The 8,581-nt window shown below is 33.9% G+C and overlaps 1 pseudogene; it reads right to left on the bottom strand.

The window, feature by feature from the left end:
* Positions 1-1,510: 1,510 nt before the first annotated feature.
* Positions 1,511-1,979, bottom strand: LOC102959517 (annotated as a pseudogene).
* Positions 1,980-8,581: the final 6,602 nt, after the last annotated feature.

Raw genomic sequence — 8,581 nt, 5'->3', positions numbered from 1 at the left:
CTTTATTCCTAGCTCATTGAGGGTTTCTACAGCAAATAGATGTATTATTTTTCAAATGATTGTTCACCATCTCTTTATTTGATCATGGGGTTATTGTTCTTTATTCTGTTAATGTGGTATATTCCATTATTTTCAGATGTTAAACCAACTGTTTGAGATGAATCTTAGCTGCTCAGAGTATATAATACCATTGTCATAAATGTTATTTGCCATAAGTCACATTGTTAGTATAAACTATCTCAAGTAGCTAAGTCTTCAGTTATACAAAGACTTTCTTTTCTTTTTTATTTGAGTATAGTTGACACACAATATTAGATTAACTTTGTGTGTACAACATAGTGATTTAACAAGTTTATACTTCTTACTGTGCTTACCGTAAGCATAGCTAACACCTTTCACCATACAACACTATTACAATACCATTGACTATATTCTTTATGCTGTAACTTTATTCCAATGGTTTATTTATTCCATAACTAGAAGCCCATGTTACCCTCTCCCCTTCTTCCATTTTGCCCACCCTGATCTCTTTCCTTCCTGGCAGCCATCAATATTTATAGATCTGATTCTGCTTTTTGGTTTTTATTCATTTGGTTTTTTTTATTCTACACTATGTGAAATTGTATGGTATTTGTCTTCCACAAACATATATATATATATATATATATATATATATATCAGTTACACATATATCACATATATCACATATATATTTATATATCACATTTTCTTTATCCATTTATCTATACATGAATATTTGGGTTGCTTCTATATCTTGGCTATTATAAATAGTATAGCAATAAACATAGGGGTGCATATATCTCTTTGAATAGTGTTTTCATTTTCTTTAGGTAAATAGCCAGCAGTGTGACTATTAGATCATATGGTATTTCTATTTTTAATTTAATTTTTGAGAAACCTCCATCTACTTTCCACTGTGGCTGTACCATAAAAGATATTCTTATCAACCAAGGCATCCCATGGGTTCAGAGATTATCTCTCAGGAGCTGGTCAAAGCCATTCCTGTGCCCGCCTGGGTGGCTCGTTTGGTTAAGTGCCCAACTCTTGATTTCGGTTCAGGTCATGATATTAGGGTCATGAGATTGAGCCTGGCATCAGGCTCCATCCTGAGAGTAGAGCCTGCTTAAGATTCTCTCTCTCTCTCTCTCTCTCTCTCTCTCTCTCTCTCTCTCTGCCCCTTTCTCAACTTGTGCTTTCTCTCTCTAAAAAATAAAAAAATAAATTAATTAAACGAAATTTAAAAAGCCATTCCTACCACTTGGCAATGAGAAAAAATGAAATCTTGCCAGTTGCAACAACATAGATGGAACTGGAGGGTATTATGCTAAGTGAAATAAGTCAGAGAAAGACAGATATCATATGTTTTCACTCAAGTGTGGAATTTGAGAAACTTAACAGAAGACCATGGGAGAAGTGAAGGGGAAAAAATAGTTTCAGACAGGGAAGAAAACCATAAGAGACTCTTTTTTTTTCAGTCTTCCATACAATTTTATTTTCTCCCTTTAACCATAATAATATGATATCCAAATTTTGTCTTAACTGGAAGGTCTATAAACACAGGCTTATCCAGCCCGCTTACAGGCTAGGCAAATGCTGCTTCTTGAAATTGTCCCACCTTGGTACCTCTGGTCATCCAACCCAAGTCACCCCCTTGCCTGGCTTTATCTCTACTATACTGTGCAGCCAGTTCATTGAATCTCATTCCAGACTTCAACTTTTCCATGGATTTTCCATGGAATTGCATGATTTTCCCATGTTGAAAATCCATTGAATTGAAAATTGAATCCATTTTCCATGGATTGCATGATTTTCCCATGTTTTTCACACAGAATGTGTCTGACCTTTATTGCATTGCCACCACCTTTGGGACCCTGAGCCTTCTTGTCAGAACTGTCACTCCCAGAGGCTGCTCCCCCTTCCCCCCCTTTCCTGGAACTGCTTTTTCCCTTGGGCGGCATCTTCAAATCTTGCAGCTGTACTGTCAAAGGCTTCAGTTGCCTCTAAGAGACTCTTAAATACAGAGAACAAACTGAGGGTTGATGGAGGGGATGGGTGGGGAGGGCAGGCTGGGGAGGGGAAAATGGGTGATGGGTATTGAGGAGGGCACTTGTTGGGATGAGCACTGGGTGTCATATGTAACCAATGAATCATGGGAATCTACTCCCAAAGCCAAGAGCACACTGTATATACTGTATGTTGGCTAACTTGACAATAAATTATATTTAAAAAAAGAATTTAAAAAGCCATTCTTGAAGAAGTTTAGGATGTGCAGTGTTTAGGCAAACCAGAACTACTGATCTAACCCTTTGCTGTACAATTTCCAAGTAGTTCAGTGATAAAGTATTTTTAAATAAAAAGAAGTTACAACTCATGAGATTTAACTTAAAGCTCTGAGGGGATATTAAATCAATTTTTATAGAGCCAGTTTCCTACAAAATGTCAACTGTAGTTGCACCATAATATAATAAAAGACCTAGTCATAAAAATCACATTTAGTGGTAGGAGAGGATACTCTATAAATGATTTGAGTGATTTTGTTAATATTTGACATACCTAAGCATCTGTTTTTGTATTTATATATGGAAGCAGTTCTTATATTCTTCTAAAAAATTCAATTTAGTGCATTATTATCAAGCTTTATCATCATATTATTTTCATTATAAAAAGCAGTAGCAAAAACAAAATTATATTCTTTGAAATTTACATACAATATACTAAATTGACTGGCATATTGTAATTAGGAATAGGATCAAATATACATATAATAAAGTGGTAAAAGAGTAACCATTCTTATGTAAAGTTTTATAATGATATATTTATGATTTATAGTACATCTAGTTCATAATATTCATAGTATATTAAAGATTCATCACTTTTATCATATATTTCTTATGATATACACATTTATATGTCTTCTAATGGTAACCAAAAATTGGCATTTTTGCTTATATTGGATACTTATAGTGAGGTTCACATTTACGTCCTATAATAATTTTTTTGTAAACTTCTCATTTTTATAGTTTGATGAAATTCGTTTATTGAGAAAAATGTTTTTAATTTTATACATTCAAAATAATAAGCAAGTTGAAATGCCATGAATTAATAGTATAAGATCAAACACTGTGACAAAGTTATTTTTAGTATATATTCGTGTGTTTTAGGCTTTGTCCACAATAAAATTATGCATGCTTTCCTTTTAGCTGTTCATGCTACTTTCAATAGCTTTAATGCATAATAATTTATCTGCAATCTAAATGCCATCTACTTCAAAGTAGGATTTAAGTTGACAATATGTAATTATTTAGAGAACTCTATTGAAGTACTAATATGTTTGAAGATTTCTAGGTGCACAGAAAAAATTTGCCTGTTTTATTATGCCAACTTTACTAGCCTTCAATGTTCTAGGATGAGAAAAAAGAAAAATAATCCGTTTTTAGGTTACTCTTACCCATTGAAAACTATGTGGATACTCTCAAACACGTTTCATGGTGGTGATTTTATTAACTACCATCTAGGAACGTGGAATGTGACATGCTGATGGGAAAAGTGGAAGAAAATGAGGCAGGAGAGATAAGTAATATATTTATGGAAGTCCTTTAAACTCTGTGATCCACTATGCTCTTTTTCTCCTGAGGGCATTGGGAACTCATAGAATGTTCCGAGTGGCAGATAATATTACTTAGGTATTGGTGGAAAGGGCTAATGTACTTTAAGTTTGGGGGAAACATATTTGAGTTTGATGAAAATGGTGAAAATATAGTATTTGATCTAAAATAAGAGATCTAAAAATAAGAGTGGGTAACTAGAAAATGACTTAATATTTTTTCCAACTATAAAACCATGTAAACCAAACCCATTTGACCCATCACATGCAATGTAAACTCCATGAGAACTGAAATTTCATTTTCTATTGTTAAAGTGATTAAACAAAGAGGCCATTAGACTGAGGTAGATTTAATGCATGCACAGTCTATGCAAGCAAACTGAAACGTAAGCCAGAGTAAACTCCTATAAATGCCTCAAGGCTAAGAAATTAAAACCTAAGAACAACTGGGCACCTGGGTGGCTCAGTAGGTTAAGCATCCCACTACGGCTCAGGTCATGATCTCACAGCTTGTGAGTTCGAGCCTGGTGTCCGGCTCTATGCTGATGGCTCAGAGCCTGGAGCCTGCTTCAGATTCTGTGTCTCCCTCTCTCTCTGCCCCTCCCCTACTCTCTCTCTGTCTCTCAAAAATAAATAAATGTTAAAAACATTTTAAAAAACGACAAAATCAACTAATCACAGTCAACTAGTCTTTCCCAAATTAAGCAACCACTTGAGCTTTACTTCCATGGCAAATCTAGAAGAGTCTTTTTCTTACGTTCTGTTGGCTCCTAACCATTTTCATTTTGGCACTGACAGATTCAAATCCATTTTGTTCAAATATATTCTTCAAACATTTTTAAAAAAAAATTTTAGTGTTTATTTTTGAGAGAGAGACAGAGCATGGGCGGGGGTGGGCCAGAGAGAGGGAGACACAGAATCGCAAGCAGGCTCCAGGCTCCGAGCTGTCAGCACAGAGCCCGACGGTGAGAACATGACCCGAGTGGAAGTCAGACTCCCAACAGACTGAGCCACCAGGCGCCCCTCTTCAAAAATCGCAATGTACAATTTATCTTGTAACACTATCCTCTTTATTATTGATCTCCATGACACCTGGAACATAGGTGCACAATAAAATTTTAAATAAAGTATGAAAATGGTGATTGTTCAAAGCTGCATAATACTATAATATCTAAGGCTTAGTTCTTAAGGAGTAACCAATGAAAGAAAGAGGTTGAAAGGATGGTGGTTGATATTAAAGCACCGATTTGAATGTTAAATACCTTTTGAAGAACACAAAGTAGAATATGCCAGATAAAGGAGAATGGTGTTATGAATATAAATATCATTGTATCTTGAATATAGTGATTCTGGTTTGCGAATGAACACATTACAAGTAATTTAAGAGCATAAAAAATAAGGCCTGGGAAGCCATAGTCAGGTTGGGTAAATGAATTCTGCTCAGAACACTCAAAATAGAGAGTTGAATTTGGTTATGAACATTTTTCAGTTTACAGTTTCTTTTTCCTTTAATGTTTATTTATTAAATAATAATATTTTTGGCCAAAACATAAGAGACTGTTAAAAACTGAGAACAAATTGAGGGTTGATGGGGGGTGGGAGGGAGGGCAGGGTGGGAGGGAGGGCAGGGTGGGTGATGGGTATTGAGGAGGGCACCTTTTGGGATGAGCACTGGGTGTTGTATGGAAACCAATTTGACAGTAAATTTCATATATTAAAAAATAAAAAATTAAAAAATATATATATAATATTAAAAAAAAAATAATAAATTTATTATTTTCATTTTTATTATTTATTTTATTTATTATTTTTCTTTTCTTTTCTTTTTCTTTTTCTTTAATTTTTATTTATTAAATAATAATAAATTTATTATTTTTATATTTGAGACAGCGTGCAAATAAGGAAGGGGGGGATACAGAATCTGAAGCAGGCTCCAGGTTCTGAGCTGTCAGCACAGAGTGCGACATGGGGCTCGAACCCATGAGATATGAGATCATGACATGAGCCGAAGTCGGATGCCCAACCTACTGAGCCACCCAGGTGCCCCACTAGTTCACAATTTCTGATATACTTCAGTTAGCACAGAAAATCCTCAGGAATCGTTTTATGCATTTGTATCTTCTCTATTTCCATAGTTTATTTTTATTTGTTTTCATTTTCAGTTACTTTTACAGCTAGTGCAGTAAATGTAGCATTTTTAGAAATTTAAAAGTATTAGAAAAAACTGAACATTTTGATTTGGCCTAGAAAGAGTCACAATTTTAATCCTTAACATTTCTTTCACACCCTGAAGGAATTATGCTACAGTATATAGAACTTAATTTTTTTCTATAAAAATGTTTAAAATATGACAATTAATAAGATACTAACAGAAATTATATTTAAGGGTATTAACGTTCAAAAAGAGTAAGACAGGCTATGCTTTTGACACAATTGGGCCATTTGGATGGATAGTATATATCAAAATTGGTCATATCTTTACTGTAAATTTTTATTTGTTCTCATTGACAATTTTCCTCCAGATTTAAATCTCATGGTCATGTTTATGTAAACTATTTGTTGATAGTCACATTTTTGTTTGTTTGTTTTCTTTTCAATTATAGGTGGTTTTTTTTTAATTATTTATTTGAGAGAGGGAGAACTCAAGTGTGAGAGAAAGTGAAGGAGGGGCAGAGAGAGGGAGAGAGAGAAGCCCAAGCAGGCTCCATACTATTAGTGTATAGCCCCAAGCAGGGCTTGATCTCGCAAACTATGCAATCATGACCTGAGCCGAAATCAAGAGTCGGATGCTTAACAGACTGAGCCACCCCGGTGCCCCAGTGATAATCACATTTCTATGTCCTGGATATGTTTTTTTCCCCAATAAATTCATTGTTTTAAAAAAATTTACATCCAAGTTAGATAGCATACAGTGCAACAATGATTTCAGGAGTAGATTCCTTAATGCCCCTTACCCATTTAGCCCATGCCCCTTCCCACAACCCTCTATGTCCTGGATATCTTTAACTAAAGTTACCATGTGCCAGTTGGTCTAGCACAATCTTGGTTTATGCCTCTCATCTAAAATTAATGATTAACAGTGTCCCACTTTCACTTCCAAATCTCCCAATTTCTACAGTAAGTTTATAAAATATGTTGTCACCCAATCTTCAATCTAATACAAAGAAGTTTCTTAAGATGCTCCAATTTTCAGGTGGTGGTGAGAGAGAGGGAGAAGGGAATATATGAGGAAATTAATTTAAAATTGAGTAAATCAGTAATGAAACAGTACTTTACTGCAGTTACTGAGTCAGAAATAATATTGCACCACTAAATTATAAATTAAAATACTGAGAGGATCTTCATTAGTGTAGAATCAAGATAATGCTGCATAGTGATTGAGGTCGATCAACAAATCAGATGTATGATGGTGAATCCAATAGTCTGTACACTGTCTCATGAAGGAATCTAAGTTCCATTGCAATTTAGATAATTGAAGATTTGATATATTTTTATTCTATGTTTCTGTATTTATAAATGAGTTCCTGAGCCACATGATTCCCGGTACCCTGATGCACCTTTTAATCAGAAAACACACACATACACACACACACACAAATTGTAGTATATGCAGTTCATTTTCGTTCGTTATTGCATAAGCTGTTTCTTTAATTCTTTTTCTCTGCCTTATTTATTGATCTTATTTATTACATTTGGTTTAACAAAGAATAAATAATTACTGTTAATTGCTATTTCATGTTCCACTGGATATTTCTTTAGAAATGTATGATATGCCTTGTGTATTATACATGCTTTCATTTCCCCAGCTAGGTTATGACTTTCTGGAATTTGAGGTAATGTGTGTTATTCAGATTTCTATCCTCTGATGCCTATAAAAACATACACTCTTTAATAGGAATGCAAAAAATATCTATTATCTTAGAAGCCATAATCATAGAAATACAATTATTTGATAAAGTCAACTACGTGGACTTTTTTGTTTAAAAATCCTCTTTGTTCTTTGAGAATTAATTACTTAGGATTTTTATAGCCTTCTTGTCTAATTTGCTTACAGGTGGTTCTAATACCTGTAATCCTTTATTTTTATTTTCCTGTAAAAACAGGGTCAGTTTTTATGAAGGGTTCTATAATTTTGTGTTTAAGGAGAAGGGTGTCTTATTTTGGATATATTAAAATTCAATCACACACAAATATTTTAGCACATCATGTTTTCACATGAGGTGTGAATATTTTAAAACCTGCCACAAAGTAACATGTAACATTTGTAAGTAAGCTGGTATAGATTTAAGCTCTTTCATCTGTCAGATTTTTTATTCTTGTTAATTCTGGCAGAGCTAAAGCAAAATTAATAGGTTTATAATTCAGCCAAATAGAATCTAATGAACCAGATTTTATAATCAATAGCTTTATAAAAGTAATTCAATCAAATTCATATGTAATAAAAAAGAAATGGTTTAGAGTTAATCAACTGAGTTCAAATGAATTATTTCTACATTTATATTCTTGTTACCTATTTAGACTTAGTGTTGCTTCTTGATTACTTCTGATCCTAATGTATCATGTTATTAGTTATGCTGAAGGTCATTTATATTTTCCCACTGAGAGGAAGAAGTTGGAAGGAAAGGGAAGAAAAGAAAAATTAAATAGGAGAAAAAAAAAAGGAGTCTCGAAATTGGTAGTTCTGGTCATCAGTGAGCTGTAAAGGTGAAACAACAAAAGCCTTTGTTGTAATGACTGAAGAGGAGTAAAATTAACTTAATAAAACCAGTGTGCTTCAAATGCCAGAACTGAGGTATAAATATTAAATGTATACTCTGTACCGCTCAAAGTCAGAGGAAAATCAGTCCTTATTTCTCCTCCTCCTCCTCCTCCTCCTCCTCCTCCTCCTCCTCTTCCTCCACCTCCTTTTTGTAGTTCCTGACACTCAGAAACTATTTATTACTGAAGTGATCATTT

The sequence above is a fragment of the Panthera tigris genome, chromosome B1 (assembly GCF_018350195.1).
Source record: "Panthera tigris isolate Pti1 chromosome B1, P.tigris_Pti1_mat1.1, whole genome shotgun sequence".
In the NCBI taxonomy this organism is placed as follows: domain Eukaryota; kingdom Metazoa; phylum Chordata; class Mammalia; order Carnivora; family Felidae; genus Panthera; species Panthera tigris.
This window is presented reverse-complemented; position numbering and strand designations above follow the sequence as displayed.